The sequence below is a fragment of the Lynx rufus genome, unplaced genomic scaffold, assembly GCF_022079265.1.
Source record: "Lynx rufus isolate CCGP_SWC_20201006 ecotype Redwood Valley unplaced genomic scaffold, mLynRuf1.p SCAF_7, whole genome shotgun sequence".
Lineage (NCBI taxonomy): Eukaryota > Metazoa > Chordata > Mammalia > Carnivora > Felidae > Lynx > Lynx rufus.
The window spans coordinates 40,168,429-40,189,505 of NW_025814889.1; positions in this window are offsets into that span (position 1 = coordinate 40,168,429).

The window sequence follows — 21,077 nt, forward strand, 5'->3', positions numbered from 1 at the left end:
GGGATGGATTCCAAGAACAGAAGAACAAAGATAGCCTTAGAGTAAGAGGATACCAAGGCCACCAGGGGAGGGACAAATGTACTATTTCTCCTTCTACTGACTCTCTGCCCTCCACTCTCCACCCTTGTGTAAATCTCTGTAATAGACACTGAGCAGAGGATACAGAGATTTTCACAACACGGCCCCAGACACCAGGTCTCTCATACTCTCATGTAAGATGGGGATTCCCTTTTATGGTACTAGCCATTGCTCTCTGAGCAACACTGCAGAGGGATTGCTGGGTGTCCTCCAGATGCCCCCTTCACTTGCCAGGATTATCCTCACATTCCCCGAGCACAAGATGGGCTGGATTGAGGAATCCGATCACAGCACAGCCAGATTCCTAGGGTAATTGAAAGAACATTCATAGAGGTCAGTCCAGGGAAGTTCAATAGTCTTTTGAGAAAATGTTTGGGGGAGGCAGCACTGCTCTGAGGGAAAGAAAGTGGAAGGGGCAGGTGGGTCACATAGCCCAGGCTCAGGTTCAGACTCAGTGGGGGCAGATGGACCGACTGTCCTCCTCTCTCTCCATGAAGGCCAGAGAATTTCTCTGCCCTATAACTTCCAGGGGAATCATTAATCAAATTGCCATTCCTTTTCTTCCTCCCCAGATGATTGCCACATTTGTCTTGTTACCACATGTTTTCAAGATGCTTTTCCAATGTTTGTTGTCTTCTAATTTTCCCCAAAGCTTGTGGCCAATATAGTCACCCTGTGGATCCTGCTATAATGCTATAACACTGGGGACTTGGGCAGCAGGGAGGGAAGAGCAGATCTCGGAATGGCAAGCTAGGGAGAGTGGACAGTAAAACACAGACAGTCAAAAATACAGCATTATTTTGGTCCTCACATAGGACATTTCAGTGTCCAGAGCTTCATTTAGGTTCAAATAACAACTATCCCTTAAAATTATATAGTATTTTATGTTTTCAGAGCACTTTGACCTATAGAATGATATTTGCCCTTGACAAAAACTTCTCTGTGCAATAGACAAGGGAGCTACTATTATCCTCATTTCAATAGACAAGGGAACTGAGAAAGACAGAGGTTGCATGATTAGTCCAAGGCTAGCTGGCTAGGCAGTGCAGAAGCAAAGGCTAGGCAAGAGGCTTGACTTTCAGCTTTGAAACTTTTCTTGATGTTTGCCATGTAACATTGCTCCCTATACAACTGTTTATTACACACACACACACACACACACACACACACATACACACACACATTTAATTGATTCACTTTAGGAAACTGCTAGGCCAGGAATTGTCTTTGTAACTTTTTGATCTATTTGGATCATGTTTATCTCTACACATGACATAGGATAAAAATAATAATGGCCAGCCAGAATTTTTGAGTGCCTACAAACATTGTCACTAATACCCACAGTCTTCCATTGAGGCAGGTTCATGGAAACTTGTCTAATGTTAAAACAACCAGTCCAAGGGCACCTAGGTGGCTCAGTTGGTTAAGCGTCTGGCTCTTGGTTTCAGCTCAGGTCATAATCTTGTGGCTTTGTCGATTCAAGCCCTGCATCGGGCTCTGCACTGACAGTGTAGAGCCGGCTCGGGATTTTCTCTCTCTCCGTTTCTCTCTGCCCTTCCCTGACTTATGCTGTCTCTGTCTGTATATCTGTCTGTCTCTCTCAAAAACAAAGAAAACCACTTAAAAAAATAACCAATCCAAGATCATATAGTAGGTATGTGGAAGAGAAAGAATGCATGACCAGCTTTTATTCACTTCAAATGCCACACGGCACAGCCTCTGGAACTTGACTGGTGCAGTACTCCCATAGCGTGTGTCATTATTTGGGGGTTCTCAAAGCCTCAACACCATTATTTGGGGGTTCTCAAAGCCTCAACACCATGAAGCTACAGAATCCTCACCATCTTTTCTCTTCCTTTGTTTTGGGTTCCAAATTGGATTATGGACCTAGAGCCTTCCTTCACTTTGAATCCATCTTACCTCTCTTGAGGACCAGGTGGATCTGGTAAATGTGTTTAGAGAGCATAAAATTGCACCAGCTCAGCTCTCTGCCTTAGCAGACAGAGTACTACAACAGAAGGTTGGGGCCAGGCCAGCATGTGGCCATCACCTATCCAAGGGTCACCTCTGTCAGCCCAAGAATGCTCTAAGTAGACAGTCTTATGAGATGCCATCTGACAATCAAGGAGGAGTGTGAGAAAAGTATCATTACTGGGATGCCATGATGACCTGGCCTTAGGCAGCCATATCTTCTGGGCTCCAGGACAACCTGGAAGTCTTGAAGGCCTTAGAACATGATAAATGCCCTTTCCCAGGGCAAGTGGGAGAGCAAAGCACAGGTTCCTTCAGCAGCCATTAGGTAAAATGCCTAATTCCCCTTTAGAAGTATTGTGCTAAGTAGGAGGTAGGTTTACTTGATTAAGGAAAAACAGAAAGCTAACCCAATAAGTTATTTTCTTTGAGAAGGCTGCAGCACCCATGAAAAAATGCTACTAAAGACTACAATCTTTTCCTGGCTTCCTCCTCACTGAGTCCTTCCTGTTCCCACTAAAACAGGAGGAAGACCATCTCGCCCACATGAGCTAGAAAAGTGACACAGGTGGTCACTGTGGGAATTCAGAACATGATAGGTCAGGAAGGGCTTGAACTTAAATCTACCATGTGGATCATACTTCCAAACCTTGAACAATGAGAACAGACTTGAATTCAGGGTTAAAAAATTTCAGTCTTGGAGAGAGTGCCTCCCATGTCCCCTTATTTGTTTTAAGGATTTTAATACATTAATTTTATCTCCATGGCTTGTTAGTAAATTCCTTAATTGTCAGAAAATTTCTCAAATTTCTTTTGTGTCTCCCAACTCCCTAGCAAAATGCAGGCCAGGTACATAGAGGTAGCTCACATGGAGGTTTCTGAGGGTCGAAGATGGAATAATGGCAAAGAATGGCCTTGGGGAAGTCCCCTCAGTGCCTTCTCTGAGTCTTTGCTTTCTCACTGTAAGATGGAAATCTCTCTTGAAGTTCCCTCTGGCTCTAGGCAGTTTGCTTCCTTGGAGAAAAGAAAGTGTGCCATCAAAAAAAAAAAAAAAGCACTGGGCTTGGAGTCAGATGAGCCATCTGAACTCCTGCAGTGTCACTCAGTAGTAAGTCTCTCTGCATCTCAGGTTCTTTACTGGTAAGAGGGGAACGACAATACAGGCCTTCCTTACTTCTTAGGGTTGTTGTGAAACATAATTCAGGCATCAGCTATGAAAAATCTCTAAATCATACATCTAAACTCACAGGGAAGTAGCCACTTATAGTGGAATGGAGTCCATGTGAAGAGGACCCCACAAAGTTAAAGAACTGCACTGAACAAACAAAAAAAAAGGTGGCAAGTTCAGATGGTATGGCGTGGGAATGGGCAAGAGAAGAGCAAGAAACATCTTCCATGTAAACAATGCAAGCTTCAGACTTCTTGGCTGTTAGTTACACGAAGAGACCAAGAGACTTGTAAACCCATCTGCTGCACCGTGGATGATTCCATATGGTTGAAATCTGATTCTAGATCTTGGAGAGTGGGTTAAGTAGATGCAGTCATGCAGGAGCACTGTGAATAAAACAATGGGAAGGCTCATTTGTATCCTTCTATACCATTTTCAAAGCACTTGTACATACATTACCACATTTAATCCTTATACCCATGTGAAGTAGGCATTAGGTTCTTATTTTTCAAATGAAGAAACCGAGACTCAGGGAGGTTAAGTCATTTGCTCAGAGTCACACATTTAATAAACAAAGCACCTTAACTAAGGTTTCCTGACCCCAAATTCTTTGCTTCTTCCAAGTTTAAGGAAAATCTGCTGTTATACACCTAACTGGATTGACTGGAAGCAAAAATCAAGCTCTTTTAGATTACTGGTAAAGAAGGACTTTTGTCCTCCTATCATACTAGTCCACTTTATTGCCTACACACAAAACCTTCGAATATTTTCAATATTAACTCAAGTAGATTGCAACACAAATTGTAAAGATGCTTAGAATTAACTCATGAATTTAAAGTCATAGAAGAATTATTGCCTCTGATCCTAGACGTGCACCAATAGGACCAGCCAGACAAGGGATATGCATATAGTTTGACCAGAATCACGGAGCTTTAGAGGAATTCTAAGCCTATGTGCAAATGCAGTATCTATTCCTCAGTATGGACAGTGTCCCAAGGCAGACCCCCATCCATTGTTTAAGGTGTTTTACCAGGACATTGCCTGTTGGCATAACATGTCTCTCTACCTTGGATGTGTTTGAAGATAGGCATTGCCTATGCTAGAGTAAGGCCCTCTGTGTTCTGGAAAACATATGGGGAAGTTAATTGGTGCTTGGCTGAATGTCAAATATAAGTCATGAGGACAGTCCCAACATCAGGCCTCCTCTCTCACGTGCCTCAGCACACACCCATACCCTTCATGGGCTAATTCTGGGAAGAGTTGGTTGTGGTTTGTTCCTTTGAGCGAGAAGAATGGCCTTAAATAGTGTTATGAGATTCTGCTATACCTGTTTCTCCTTAGATGTAGGGAACCCAGTTGGCATCAAGATGAATTTAGGCTCTCCCTTCAGAAACCCCACCAAATGTTTCACTTAGCTGTGTTCAGTGGATTTACCTAACACATAGCAGATCCCTGCCCTGTGCCTGTGAAGTTTTCTTTCCCAACTGAGGGGCTCTATCCCTGGTTTATTTGGTGATGCCTGGAAAATCACTCAAGATCTTTGGTCTTGATCCCAAACTCTCTCCAAAATATCTAGAGAATGACCATCATCCCTACTTCTTCACTCAGCTTCTGTGAGGACTAATAAAATACTGGGCACTTATTTTGAATTGGATGTTCCAATTAATGGAAAAAAATCAATGAGGTATATAATCCAAGGAAATATCTCATCCAGAAACAAAGAAACAACAAATCAGCAAGGTATATGTGCTTATAATGTTTTCAGTTCAGTGCTAAATATAGTGTGGGACACAAATACATCTAAGACATAGTTTTTGTACCAAGGGATTTATAATCAAGTTGTAGAGATAATGACTCAAGTGATATCTAAAAAGTAATAGGACATATTGTATTTTATTTTTTTACCCAAAACTTGTACATCTAAATGAGATGCCATCTTGAAATAATTGTCTTCTAAAATTATTTACTCATTCCATTGGTGCTTCTGTAGCTCCAAACATTTCTGGCATCCTCTTTAGTTTGCTGGTGAACATGTTTGAAAGGGAGAGTTGGCACCCACCTCCCAGGAGAAAGAATCTCCGCTGTCAGTCTTCCACTACAAAGAACATGGACTGGGGGTTAGATTAGTGGGTCCAGGTTATCAGCTTCTGGCTTCTGAAAGAAACACCTGGTTGCTTGGAGGTATCAGGTGATCTAGGAGGGAAAATACAAAATGGAAAGGATTTGTTTCAGGAGACAATAGGAGCCCAGGATCAAAGGGTCTGGGAGGCACCAGCAGGCCTGAGAGCAGGTGAAACTCAGCAACACACACCCGGTGTCGTTTTCTAGCAGAGATTCCCGATTAGCGGAAGGAGTTGGAAAACAATTGGTAAATGGAGAGAGTGTTCTCTTTCTTCTGTGCAAACCTCCCGACCCATAAGCCTTGCAATTTGTGGTTCCAGTGGGTGTGGTGCCAGACTCTTTTGCAGAAGGACAAATTCCTGACTGAGATCTAAAAATGAGATGACTACCACTTATTTTTCTGTTGACTTGAATCCCTCCTTCCTCCCCTTTATTTTCCCAAGAAAGGCTACTCTTTAAAGATTTATCTGATCAAATTTCAAGAAAGTTCAGTCCATTCTTTATTCCCACTTTGGATAATAGCCTGGTTAAATTTTAACGTTAGGCTGGCTAACTCGTGCCCTGTATTCAATTCAATGGCATATACATTTATTGAGCAACTACCCTACAAAAGCACAGACGTGCATGTATCATGAAAGACATCACCACGAATAAGTCAGGATCCACATTTGCAAAGATCTCACTCTTTAATCATGGAGAAAAAAACAACTCTGCAATAACTGTAATACACAGCTGAGCATGTTAAATATAAATGAGAAGTTCAAAGAGCTATGGCATTTTAAACTGGGAGAGACTTATATGCACGGGGACAACATGGAGCAAGAAGTCTACAAGGTGGGGTGACAGTTTGAAGGATGTACAGAATTTTTCTATCAGAGAGACCCATGGTGGCCTTTCAGGAGGTGGTCAGGATGTATGGGATATGGCTGATGTGGGAAGTTTCAAAGTATGGGAGGAGGAGTAGAGAAAGATGAGTTTGGAAGGGTAGAATGGGTGCAGATTTTTGAGGCTTTGAATGCCAGTCAAGGTTTTCCATAAGGCAGTGGGGAATCTTGGAAAGCTTCTAAACAAAGGAGTGATATGACCTGAGTGCTGGGTTTGAAGAATGTACTCAGGTAGCAGTAAATAGGATGGACTGGAGGGGAAGATGTAGAAGAAGGCCATTGCAATAACCTGAGGTTAGGGGGTCTGTTTGGGGTGGCTGCATACTTTGGAAGAAGATGGTGGGGATGAGGAGGGTATGGCAGCAACTTCCTCTGTGTATATCTTAGTGCAGTCCCTGGGCTTTAACGACTTCTGATACGATGGTTTGTGGAACCAAATAGAATGGAGTTTAGAGCTGTGCTCTGTTTTTGATTTTCTGCCTCAGTGACTGAGTTAATAACAAACACTGAAAGCATGACTCCAGGAAGGCCTTACGTACTGGGGTCTTCTCAAATCAAATTCATCTGCTTTCTCAAAGTGGGTATCTTGAAACCATAGGGGTCTTGTTTTTTTTTTTTTTTTTAATATCGACTGAGCCCTTTTCTTAAGAGCAAAGGACTAGATGACAAGAAAAATATTAGAAATTTGAATTGAGAGACTAGACTATAGACTATAGCCTGGAAGGAAGGGAGGGAGAGTTTTGGAAAAGCAGAAAAGGATTTCTAGAAGAAGAAAAAATGTCATCGGTTAAAAAGGTCATCATCTACATCCTTCAAAACCTAGGTCGTGGACCATTCAGAAGTATGGGAACTGAAGACCTATAACAGCAACAATAACTGGAGGTGACAATTTTCTCTGTTAGATAATTTCCCAGGGATAGACACATATTGCAAGATAATTCCACATGGGAAAAAGGGTGGGCGTGTGTGTGTGCATGCTCACACAAATGGCACAAACATGTGGGCTTTATATTGTTTCCCAAGTTTGTTGCTACTTAATTCACCACTTTTGATAGCACAGTGTTCTAGGGAGCTTTTTGGAGTCTGTCCCAGGAAAGACTCCCTTTCTCCATTACTCCTGGTGATATTACACTGTTTCTGAGACAGTGAGTGACAGAAGGGCCTGCCCATCTCCCAGGACTAATTTACCAAAACCTTTCTTCTGACCTGCATGTCAAGGGTTGTCTTGAAACATGAAATCATTAGAACAAGAAAAAGAGAGATTTATTTCATGCAGTAGTTTTTTTTCCTTGTTCTGAACAAAGTTCCCTATGCCTAGTGCTGGGGCTATAAGGGGCTTACAATGTTTAGGAAGAACAATGCTAACTGCCACATCAGATAGCTCCTGACATAACGTTACTGAAAACATTTATTCCTGGCTTAGGTAATAGTCTGATAATTGTGGGTCAAGAAGCTTCTCCATTTTCTAACTGATACATGTGACATACCTGATAAATGTGGCATATGAGGCATCTAAGGATGCCATGGAAGAAAGAGCTGGAGGATGTTTTGAAGGGCAGGCCTCAGGTGGCTTGTATCTCTGTTCATATTTCATTAGCCAGAAGCCAGTCAGCTGAGGTAGGTGTCAACCAGCAAGGCTGGGAAACATGGAGGAGCACACAGATCTTGGTGCTACTGAGCTTTTGTTCAAGGGCTTTGTCATGGTCAGGTGACACCCAGGTGATCTGCAGGGCACATTCACCATGCTGGCTTTGCATTCACCCAGCATTCATTTCCTGTTGTGCTCAGTTAGGAGAATAAATGTGAATGTTTTGTTAAAACCCTGATGGTGGATCTTTGCTGGTCCTGGATGTGGAATGAAGCTTAGAATTCTCACTGTGGGGTCTGTGCTCTTGGTGGTGGGGGGAAGGGAGATGGAGAGAGAGAGACAGAAACAATGGGAGGTGAGGAATGCAGGGGCAGCTGAAACATTGCCTCATGGTGTCCCCAGATTCCAGTACGGCATCACTGGCTTCCAGAACACCCGTGTGACCTCACTGGATTCCAGTCTCTATATTTGTTCACCACCAGTGCCTATTACTGTAAATAATTGAAAGGAATATAATAGGGTGAGAATTATTGTTGCCTCCCCCTTTGCCTTTCATAAAATCTTTTTATATCAGAGGGGTCTGGCCCCAGCCACTCCTAGCTCTATAATTAGTTCTGGGAGCTGTGAGGACTGACATTCAGTTAATGACATTTCATGGTTCAATCTTGGGGTCCCTCAGGCCTTTTAGTCTTAGTTGGAGGAAAGGACTGGGGTTATGGGTGGCCCTGGGTAATTTGCAGTAATCAGACCTGGGTCTGTCAGTGGGATCCTAAATGTGACTAATGAGAAAGTAAGGCCCCAAACCTGGTATGCTGATCAGAGGGCCCTTCCCAACCTCCTCACTCCCCAAGCAGATGAGAATGATTTGGGTTTCATTAGTCACAACTGGTGTGTTTTCACTGTTTTCATTCATTTCGGCCTTGGTCATCACTCTGCCATCCAGATTTGTTGAAGCTAAATCGTCTCTGCTTGGGACATCACCACAATTCTTGAATCCGTCTAGACTGCAGGGAATCTTCAAGGCCCCTGTGGTGGCTCTGAAGTACGTGGATGTGGGGCATGGGCACATAGCTAGGCCCATGGTGGGCAACATCACCTAGTGAAAGAAGAGCAGGAGAAGATCATGAGACCATGATCTTTAGAACTAAGGCCCAAAGACATTAAGTGACTCACAAGTCTGCTCTTTCCCATCCATCTTCTTCACACCCCACCATATTATCCCCTCCCTCTCTGAGATTTGGATGCTTTATCTGAGCTGCCAGGCTAGTGCACTGGCACTAGCCTGACTTTTCACTTGTTCTTCCCGTTGCCCTTCCCCACTTTGTCCTGCTAAATATCTATCCATCCCTGATAGCCAGTGCAATGATTTATTCTCTTCAAAGTCTCCTTGACCTGTCTTTTCTAGACTGAGTCAACTACTCCTTTCTTTGTGCTATTACAGCCTCTTATGCTTAGCTTTGGTACAGAGATAATCACACTATGATACAACCATGTATTAAGTGTCTTTCTCCACTAAGCTGTGAGCTTGAGCAAATGAACTCTGTCCTCCTCATTTAGTATCATCAGAGCCTGGGATGATTTAGGTACATGGTAGCTTCTCAATACATGTTTCCTAAGTGAATAAATGCATTAAAAATGTTTACCCTTAGGCACAAAGATAACCCTAAGATTGAAAAAGACAACAAATGCAGAATGCTTGGGATGCTTTAGAAAAAAAGGGGGGTCACTAATCAAATATTATTTTAAGACTTCAAGCCTCCATTTGTCCTTATCTCCCAGGAAAGCTGTGGAGGACAGACAATTGCAGTCCCACGCAAGGCCCCTTCTCTTGTTTTCTACTATCTATGCTGAATCAGAAGAGGGGGCAAGAGTCTTCTCACTGGGGTTGCTGTAAAATAATACAGTCTCCAAGGCTGAGAAGCCCTGTGACCAGGGTAAACCACACTCCACCTCGTCATTAAGCTATTGTGCTTGGATATTAATAGCCTTGGGCAGTGTTGTCTGTGTGGGCAAGTGCTGCTTTTTCTGAGCTGTGTAAGCCCCCATCTCCCAGAGACAAAGTGCTCCACAAATAACCACAGCATGTTCTGAATTCCTCTGGGAAGGGAGCCCTGGGGATAATTAACAGGGCAAGGAGGAGCAAGGGCTCCGGACCCGACACCCACCCCCAACATCTCCTGGCAGCCCAGAGCCCAGATTAGGGGGCTAGCTGGGGGCTAGATGAGAAAGAGTCTGGGTAGGTGGAGAAGGTCAGCAGTCCTGAATTGACATCCTGGCTCTAAAAGTCATTGGCTGGAGATCTCAAACAAATCACTGAAATTTTCTGAAATTGGGGCTTTTCTTTATCTGGTTAAATGTTCTGTGTATTTAGTAGCATGCCATGATGAGCAAATGATACTGTGATACTGTGAAAGGCAGTTATCAATTGCAAAACAATGCATCAATGCCTGGGACCTTGATGATGATAAGGATGGTGATGTTGATGATGACAAGGCTTTGGGAGAGGCGTACATCCCAGAATAAAGCAGGTCATCTTCCTGGTGACCATCTCTGGAAATCAGCCTCAAACTCAGGCCTTTATTTCATGCTCTGACCAGGCCAATGTCTTAGACGTCCCTGGGCACAGTGAGCCCACCCACACTTGCCAGAAGCATTACCTTCTGGAAAGATCCTTTCTCTTACCTCCCACACATAGACTTTTTTGACTAGCAAACTCCTTTTTCTTCAACAACTAGTTCAAATGAAATTTTTTAGAAAATATTTTGATTAAATGGATCACTCTGTGCTCCATGCCATCCTCTATGTCCCTACTGGAGCCTGGTACTTGCCCCACTTTTTAGTTGTGTGATCTTGGGGAAGTGACTTCATCCCTTTGTGCTCTGTTTCTTCATTTGTGAGCTATCTAGATAATCATAGTGTCTCTATGGCAGTGAGAAGAGTCTCTGGCATTTGGAAAGAGCTTGATTAATGTTGGCTCGCAGTGCATAGATTCCTACCTGATTTGATAGATTCACATTGCCTCTTAAGAGATCTAGTGTTCCTTTTTGCAGTGGAGTAACTGAGTGACACAAACCTTCTTACTACTCCAAGGAACCATAGAAATGGGAAAGAAACAGGCCGCCAGCCAACCTCTGATGACAAGTCTCCAGTGTGACCAACATAAAGCATGAGGGACTCAGCTGCCTCTCGCTTATCCCTGGTACAGCCCATGTGGACAGGACTGGACTCCAGGGGGCAAGTCTCCAATACAACTCACACATGCCAGTGAGGAAAATGCACAGGACACATGTGCCTCAGGAGCTTTTGGCATTGTATTTGTTTCCTGAGGCTGCCATAACAAAGTACCACACACCACACAGCTCAAACAACAGAAATTCATTGTGTCATGGTTCTAGAGGCTGGAAGTCCAAGATTTAGGTATTGGCAGGGTCATGTTTTCTCTGAAGGTGCCAGGGAAGGATCTGCTCTAGGGGTCTCTCCTGGATTCTTGGAGCTCCTTGGCTTTTGGTGCCATAACTCCAATGTTTACATGCATTCTCCCTGTGTGCATGCCTGCCTGTGTCAAAATTTCCCCCCTTTTATAAGGACACCAGCCATATTGGATTAGGACCTACCCAAAAAGTGACTTCATTTTGACATGATTATTTTGATAAAGACCCTACCTCCACGTGACATCACATTCTTAGAAACTGAAAGTTAAGACTCTAGTATATCATTTTTGGACGACACACTTCAGCCTATACCAGGCATATTGTCACTGGGACCCTCTTTCCAGCATGAAAGAACCTAACAAGAAGGGTGTACTGTCTTCCATTTTTTTTAGGCAAAAAAACTGAGTACCAAGTAAGGAATAAAAGGAAAAGCAGCATGAGGTCTCAGGTCTCCTGACTAGAATTTCCATACAAAGAGACCCTACTTCAGTAGTGATCCTCAGCCTGTGCTCCAAGGAACAACCACACCTGATCACCTGAGGAGTTGGTTAAAATTTGGATTTCTCCCGTTCATAGGACATAGTCCTAGTGAATCAGAAACTCTGGAATTTAAATGCATGTTAAGCAGACTCACTAGGTAACTTCTTGTTCACTACAGTGTGAGAACTTTCCCCAGGGAGTAGAGCCAGTGGATCAGGGTGTATCTGTGGCACAGATTTGAAATCAAAGTGGAACTGGGTAGATTAGAGGCAGCTGTGGCTCCCAGAGCAGCCTGATGGATTCCAGCATCTGGTTGCATGAGAAGCTGAGTTCAGGCCTGTAGCAAAGCCCTGGATTTTTTCCACTGCCACATTTTCCTGGTAGCTTAAGAATGACAACTGTGTGTGCTGACTGTGACTACAGACTTGAACTGAAGTTGTAAGAGTGTGGGATTTTTAGGACTGGACCCTTGGGTATAATCTGTCAGCCATAGCTTTGGGGGTGCCCCAAGAGCTCCAAGGATTATCAGAGCACTAGGGTATACCACAGGAGCTTATTGTTTCAATACTGGGGTTTTACTCTGAAAATTACTCTTTATATTACCACCTGTAAAATGGGCATAAAATTTTTTACTGCATCTGCAGAAGAACCATTTCAAATTAATCATTCTCGAAAATATAGATAAGGATATTCACTCGTGCTCACCTTTCTGTGTTGATAAAAATGAACAGTGAGGATAGCTATTTGAGTGCAAACAAACCAAGACATGGCCAGCTTATTTTCCAGTATCTATGACTCTAAAGCAACAAAGCAACTCTGGGGGGACTCCTCTGTCTGGTGCCTCTTATGGTGAGGCATCCTTATTTTGGGATCAAAGTAGGAGTACAGTACAGGAGAGAATGGGCTGATGCATTTAACAGTGCTATCATTCTCTTCTGTCATAGTAGAAGCTCCTAATTCCCTACAGGGAGTTCAGGTCCATTCCCCTGAGAAATAGCTTGTACAGGGCAAATAGCAGGATGTTCTCTCCACCGATAGAATCAGATGGAACTCTACTGATATATTCAGAACTTCAATTTCAACAAGTTATTTCTCAGTGTGGATAATCCAAGACAAAGGATAAACCAAAGAGAAATTGCATCAGCTTTGGGAAGCTGTATCCTTTTGCTTTTCTGTGTGCCTGCTTTTTTGTTTTGTTTTGTTTTGTTTTGGGGGGGGTAGACAATTAAAAAAATTTAACTTTAATAATGATATATGGTTTTCCAATGCAGATTCAGTATAAAGAAATGAGGGTGAGGTTCCAAGCTTCTTTGCGGGAGCAACAGATGGATAATCCATGCGTGAATGGCGAGAATGAACTGACCACAACTGTGCGAGGCTAGGCTGTGACGGGTACAGAGCAATTCCAGCCTCTCCAGAGAAACTGCTTCCCCATATCATGTCTGGATTTGACTATTTCATAATACCAGACACTTGCCATGTTTTCTGTTGTCGGGGGGGGGGGTGAAGGGTGACATATTAATAGCAATGGCTGCACGAGATTGTTTTTAAGTTTGAAAGGGACATTGGTTTCCTGACATGTACAGTCATAAGTGATTTCTTTAGAAATACACAAAGAAAGTCCAGAATAATCTCTGATTTTTATATACAGAGCAGTTTTCTCAAAGACTCACTATGGGTTTCCCATACAATATCCACTTTAACAAAACAAAAGAGAAGGAGATAATAACGAGTATTATCTCTATTTTATAGGTGGGAAAATCAAGGTCCCATTTTCTGCTGTTTAGGTCCACAGAAATGGAAATAGAACTCTATTCTCTAGCATCTGCATCCATCCTTGCAGGCCCTAGGCTCTGGTTATGGGATAAACCATAATGAGAAGGAGGTATGCTGGTCACCTGGAAGCAATTCCCAAATATGAGCACTTTGGGAACCCCATTGAAGGAAGGTGAATTTTGTTGTTTCTCTCTCAAGTATGAACATCAGAAGAGAGGATATTCGTGTCTTTAGGTTAGGTAAGGTAGGGTGCAAAGGTGGGTGGTAGGCAAGGGTAGGATTGGATGTCTTCAGCAATCCCTGGGTCTCTGTTACTCCATCATTCAGAATACAGAATCATCCAAAACTTAGTGACCACAGCCTCTGGAGCACTGAGCATTCATGTGATTAATCTGCACTAATGCCCATTGTCTTGTTTAGAACAGGGCCAAGAAGAGTGATGGATTGTGATCATTATCAGTACTATTTGCAATTAGTAGTAATTGCATGCTCATCTTCAGAGATCTTTTGGAGGTAATTTAATCACACCACTTAAGAATTCTGTCCCTTCTGTTCTCCTACCTCTTTCTTTTTTTCCTCTATCCTCACCCCATGCCTGGAAAGGATGGAGAAGGCAATTAATATTAATCAGGTAATTATGTTTCATTGAGATTTATGAAATGAGTTGTTCAACTCCATGGTCACATGTTACTTCTTTTGCATCTTCAATATTCACTGGCCAGCACATGCTTAACTCTTAGAGCTCCAGAGCATTAACTTCCTATTTCTAGGAACACACCAGATGTTTAAATCGTGAACCATTAACTGGAAGAACTTACAGACCTCTTATCCAGAAGAGTGAAATAGAACTCCTCTAGGGTCATATGGTGTACATGTGAATGAACCAGATCTCAAATCCTGAATTCTGGGTGCCAGTGCTCTTCCTGGAACACCTTGTTGTTCCTGTTGTTGTTGTTGTTGTTGTTGTTGTTTTCAAATAATTTTTGAAGTCATCCATAGCACATCAACACAATCCTTCAAACTTTCCTTCTGTCACCAATATCTTAAATATTATATATATACATATATTAAATCACCTGTGTTGGGGCGCCTGGGTGGCGCAGTCGGTTAAGCGTCCGACTTCAGCCAGGTCACGATCTCGCAGTCCGTGAGTTCGAGCCCCGCGTCGGGCTCTGGGCTGATGGCTCAGAGCCTGGAGCCTGTTTCCGATTCTGTGTCTCCCTCTCTCTCTGCCCCTCCCCCGTTCATGCTCTGTCTCTCTCTGTCCCAAAAATAAATAAACGTTGAAAATCACCTGTGTTAATAATACAAGTATCTTTCCCATCATCTACTTTCAGGAATGATTTCTGCCTTACTAAATTACCCATTATCAAGTGTTTATTAAACATCTTTTTGTTTCAGTCTTAAAACATGTTTGGCATGTTTATGAAGCATTATGCTAGAGCTGGGCTATGAAGTTAATATGACATGGTCTCTGCTCATGTCAGAATCCAAGAAGGAGGCCAAGACAAACACATAAGGATGGACAAAGTCAAGTACTATATGTGTGCATGGATGTGTCTAAAGATGAGTTACTTTTAGTAGGGTGACATTGGAAATAACTGAATGTCCAAGAGTAGACAGTTGATTCATTCACATCAGAAACATTCATGAGTGCCACCTATGTCACAGGCACAATGCCAATTACTGATATGACAACAAAGATAGTCTCTGTTCTTGACTTCAAATATGTTAGTTTCTAGCAAAGGAGATCAAGTGGGAGAGTGATGTAAGATTCATTCGTATGTCCAACTATATGATACACTGAGTGCCTGTTATGGTCACTATTCCCAGGAAGCTCATAGTCTGTCTGGAGAGGTACACAAACAAAAAATGTAACAAGATGATAAAATAACTATAATCCATATTGAATGTAGGAAGAAAACAAATAGAATGCTGCGATAAATACAAAATTTAAGTAGCTTTTTGTTTATGAGAAACAGAGACAGAGGATGCTTGGGTGGCTCAGTCAGTTAAGTGTCTGACCTCGGCTCATGATCTTGCAGTTCATGGGTTAGAGCCCCACATGGGACTCTGTGCTGTCAGCTCAGAGCCTGCTTCGGATTGTGTGTCTCCCTCTCTCTCTCTCTCTGCCCCTCCCCCGCTGTCACTCTGTATCTCTCTCTCTCAAAAATAAACAAACATTAAAATAAATTTTTAAATGAGAGACAGTGAGAGAGATAAAGAAAAAGATATAGATAGAGATGATAGAGATAGAGAGAGAGAGAGAGAGAGACAGAGACAGAGATGGAGAGAGAGAGAGAGAGAGAGATAGAGGGATTGAGAATGAACAGGGTACAGAGTGCAATGGTTGAAAGCACCCATAACTGGAACCAGACTGCCTACATCTGAATCCCATCTCAACCACTTGCCAGCTGTGTGACCTTGAGCAAATTACTTAACCTCTCTGTGTCTTAAAAGAATTACAGTTTCCTTGAGAACTATATGAGTTAATATTTGTGACAAGCTCAGATTAGCATCTGGCTCAGAGGAAGTATTATGTACTACCAGAGTTGGTAATGCAAGGACTTGGTAAATGCATCTCTCTACTGCCAAGTTAAATCCTAAAATGAATTTCCATGACAAGAGATGTATACTTTGGGAGGGCATGATATGCCAGATCCAGCTTGTACTAGTCCATGAGAGCTGGTTGTTACCATCTTTTCCTCCAGCTCTGCATTTGGTGACTTGAAACTCCTCCATATTATGTATGCAGTGGTAGCTTGAGGTTGGCCATGGTAGGAGCATTTATACCACAGAAATTGGTAAATGCTACAAATCAGGACTTTTTTTTTCAAAGTGTCAATTGTTAAAATTTATCAGCAGATCACTTGGTATATGCATTTAGTGGAGCAAAATGGGAAGTTGGAGTTTTTCTCAATGTTCCAAACCAATTTATGTCTAGTGTGATTTTATTTGTGAAATACATACCTGTTAAGAAATTCTAAACTCTTGGCTTTAATGTGCCATAATACCAAGTCTAAAGGAATTGAGCTCATTTGCCTATTTACTGGCAATCCCATTAGAAGACAAGGGTTTGATGATTGCAATTAATATTGTGCCATAAAGGTAAGCTCTTCGTCAGCTGAATATGCTCACTTGACATTGTGCTTGCAATTTAGATAATTGTCTAACTTGTTAGGGGGCTGCAGAAACTGACCCCTTATAAGTGGTGGAAAATGAACACCTACCTAATGACCAATTACTTAAGCGGTAGCTATAAAAATAAAAACATAACAATAAACCTGTTTAATAATCACCAATCACTAAGCACTCAGATGCATTTTAAGTAAGGGTAAAACTATACCACATTTAAATAAATGCAAATAATGTGCAAGTTGTGTTTTTCCCACTTAATGTTATACATTAATAACTGTTAGTATTTATTAATATTATTGAATATTTATTAAGTGCCAAATAATCCTTGGAATGTTCTATCATATATAAACTAATTTAATCCTGAAACAATCTAAGGAAGGAGTTATTAGCATTCCCATTTTCAAACAAGAAAACTGAGTTCCCAAGAGATTAAGGCCCAGGGCCTCCAGCTAGTAAATGTCAGAACAAAGACACAACACAGAGTATCGTTCCAGATCCTTTGCATCATACAGTACCACTTCTCAGATGCTTTTCTCCAAAGTGGACAAGAGGCCAAATATTATCTCTCTTATTGTGATATAAATGGTATTGGAGAAATTATATCTATGGGCAAGAGTGGTCCCTAATGCTAAACAATGAAATAAGGCAGTCTTATCCAGAAACAGGCAGCACTGGGCAGGGCCAGAACTACCTTTGGTGCGAAATTTTAAATGCCATGCACCCTCAGGATCACACTGATACAGAGTTGGACCTGAGAGTGGGTGCCTCCTTAAATTTTGCACTCTAGTCCTGGTCCTGACTTTGAGCCACCAAAGACCTATAGTCCTCCTTGGTTCCATAACCCGAAGTGCTAAAAAAGAAGTCTTCAGAAGCTAAAGGGAGAAAGAATCAGTAGCCAATGGCCTGGAAAATCCACAAGCAACATTCTTGTATGCTGACTGTATCCACAGACTCCAGGGACAGACAGAAGGCGGCTGGTGAGGCTTCTGCCACTGCCTGCAGTTCTTAAGCAACTAAAGCTATTCTTTTCTTAATTTTATTTTTTTCCAGTTTTACTGAGATATAATTGGCATGTAACACCACATTAGTTTAAGGTATACAACATAATGAGTTGATATGTGTATATATCTTACAAAATTATTACATTATTTTAGTTCACATCCATCACCCAAAGTAGTTACAATTTTTTTCTTGTGTTGAGAACTTTTAAAATCTATTCTCTTAGCAACTTTCAAATATACAATAGAGTACCATTAACTATAGTCACCATGCAGTATATTATACTCCCAGGACTTACTTCTATTATAACTGGATGTTTGCACCTTTTCACTATCTTCACCCATTTCCTCCACCCTCCATTCCCCACCTCTGGCAACTAATCAATCTGTTTTCCATAACTATGAGTTCAGTTGTTTTTCTTTTCCTCCTACAAATGACATCATACAGTATTCATCTTTTTCTGCCTGATTTATCTCATTTAGCATAATGCCCTCAAGATCCACCTATGCTGTTGCAAATGACAGCATGTCCTTCTCCCTCATGGCTGAACAACATTCTATTATTATTCCATATATATATATACACATACCACATCTTCCTTATCCATTCACCCATCAATGGACACTGTTTATTCTTGACTCCTTTGTTATAAATTAATTGGCCATATATGCATGGGTTTATTTTTAGGATCTCCATTCTCTTGCATTGAGCTCTGTGCCTATTTTATGCCAATACCATACAATGATTACTATGGCATTGTAGTACAGTTTGAAATCAGTAAGTGTGAGGCCTCCAGTTTTATTACTCTTTCTCAAGATTTTTTTTGCTATTTGGGATCCCTTGTGGTTCCAAACAAATCTTAGGATTGTTTCTTCTATGTCTATGAAAAAACATCATTGGACAGATTGGTTTTTTTTCCTTTTTTCTTTTTCTTTTTTTCTTTTTTTTTTTTTTTTTGAGACAGAGAGAGAGCACAAGTTGGGGAGGGGCAGAGAAAGGGGCAAGAGTGAATCCCAAGCAGGCTCTGCACTGACAGTGCAGGTGCCTCAATCCCATGAACCGTGAGGTAATGACCTGAGCCAAAATCAAGAGTCAGATGTTCAACCAACTGAACCACCAAGGTGCCCCTGGACAGATTATTCTTAATAATGTCCAAGAAGGATCTCCTCTGGTTCGACAGAAAGCCTCTCCCTCTTCCCTGAACGTCAGTCCTAAGCCCCCCTGCTGCCAGCCCTGGAGTCTATTTTGTTCATCTTAGTTCCAATAACAACTCTGTAAGCCTTGTTCCCACAGACCCAACACAGAGCTATTACTTGGCCTTCTCACTCTAGGCCTTCACAATGTTCACCTGGCTTCTATAATTTTTTCTCAATATTCCTCATTTGCCATCCCTGTAAAGAAGTCTTCTGAATGGTGATTTTACGATAAATGAAATGAGGACCCCTAAATGCCCAAATGGCTTTAGGAGCAGGAACCATTGACACAACACTGCATGATATGACTTCAAATTCCACACTCCTGTTCTGACACTTAAAGAGACTGACCTCCTTCTGAATCCAGAAACTCCTTGCAGCGAATCAGAAAGGAATTCTTAAGACCCACTGGAACTTTGCTGCTTAGAAGGAGATGGTGGCTGCTGCATCCACACTGTGAACCCAGGATCTTCCTCTCTTGCTTGACTGGCATTTCAACAACACCTAAATGAGGCACTGGTTTCTGGTAGAGCATAGGCACACAGATATGTGGAAAGACATGGATAACATGTTGAAAGTAAGAGTCATGGGGAGAGGTTGCCAGGCAAAGACGGAAGATCCAGTGACACCATGCTAGCAAGGCCAGGGAGGAGTAGCAGGGAATGAGATGTCTCAAATAATTTTGCCCACTTCCAATGCTCCCTGGGCTTTTCTCAGTCAGAAAAGGATCAAACATTATGGGAGAATGTGATGGGTGGAAAAGACCATGGTGCCATCTGTGGGCAATTCTTGTTCTTGGATGCAATTAATTCAGCTGTTGGAAAAGAATCCCAATGCTACACAAACATCAAAATGAAACAGGAGAATAAAATCACAGAAACTATGGTAATCTGCTGTGTGGCCTTGGATAAGCCACCTTCTTTCCCTGGGCCTCAATTTCTTCTTCATAAATGTAAGTGCAGACAGCAATGAAGCAGAATCTAAATTATCTCCAGGCTTTCTTATAACTCTAAAATTCTAGACCCCTGAGCATAGATATTCTTTAATGTACCCTTAAATTCCAATCCATTCTATGATTATTCTTCTCAAGAGAACCTTTCAGTAAGTCTGTGGGTCTGCAGAGACAGCCACTCTGGAGGTTTATATAGTCCTGGGATGCAAACTAAATGCTCTGCTTATCTGTCCACATCAGATCTGTATTAAGAACCCATATGGGACAGAGTATATGGGTGAAGCTGTCTGTTCCCACATTGGCCTCCAGGGCAAGCTATTTTCCTGCTACTACAACTTCCTCCCTAACTGCTTCTCTGTTCCATTACTTGACAGACTTTACTGAATGCCTACCATATGCGGGACACATGGGAACAGAGAACAATGAGGCAAACAGGAGCATAGACAGACAATAGACAAGGAAACTGATGTGGGGGAAATCTGCTTTTCTCTACCTTGTTCTTGCCCCTTGTCTCCCAAACATGGGCATTTCTTAGAGAGCCAGCACCATCTTTGTTCATCCCCCAAACATACACTGAACACTTATTATGTGCTGGGCATTATACTGGGCACCAGGAGCTCAGAGATGAATAAGAACTCATTTTTAGGGGCACCTGGGTGGTTCAGTTAATTGAGCATCTGACTCTTGATTTTGGCTCAGGCCATGATCGCAGGGTCATGAAATCGAGCCCTGCATCAGACTCTTGTGCTGAGCTTGGAGCCTGTTTGAGATTCTCTCTCTCCCTCTGCCCCTCACCCACTTGCATTATCTCTGTCTCTGTCTCTCTCTCTCTCTCTCTCAAAAAGAATACATTTTTGGGGCGCCTGGGTGGTGCAGTCGGTTGAGCGTCCGACTTCAGCCAGGTCACGATCTCGCGGTCCGTGAGTTCGAGCCCCGCGTCAGGCTCTGGGCTGATGGCTCAGAGCCTGGAGCCTGTTTCCGATTCTGTGTCTCCCTCTCTCTCTGCCCCTCCCCCGTTCATGCTCTGTCTCTCTCTGTCCCAAAAAAAATAAATAAACGTTGAAAAAAAATTTTTTTAAAAATACATTTTTATCTCCCAATTAATCAACACTCTGTAAAGAAGGGCTTATTAAGAGCCTATGTGGAAGACAGACAATTAAACAAGATAGGTATGTAATCATACTTGTCAGAGTAGAATAGAAGTTCTAACAGATGGCTGGGTACGCATGCAGAAGGTAAGGAGGTGGCACAAAGATGGGGCAAAGAACTCTGCTCTAGGTGGCTTAAGGAAAGTTGTT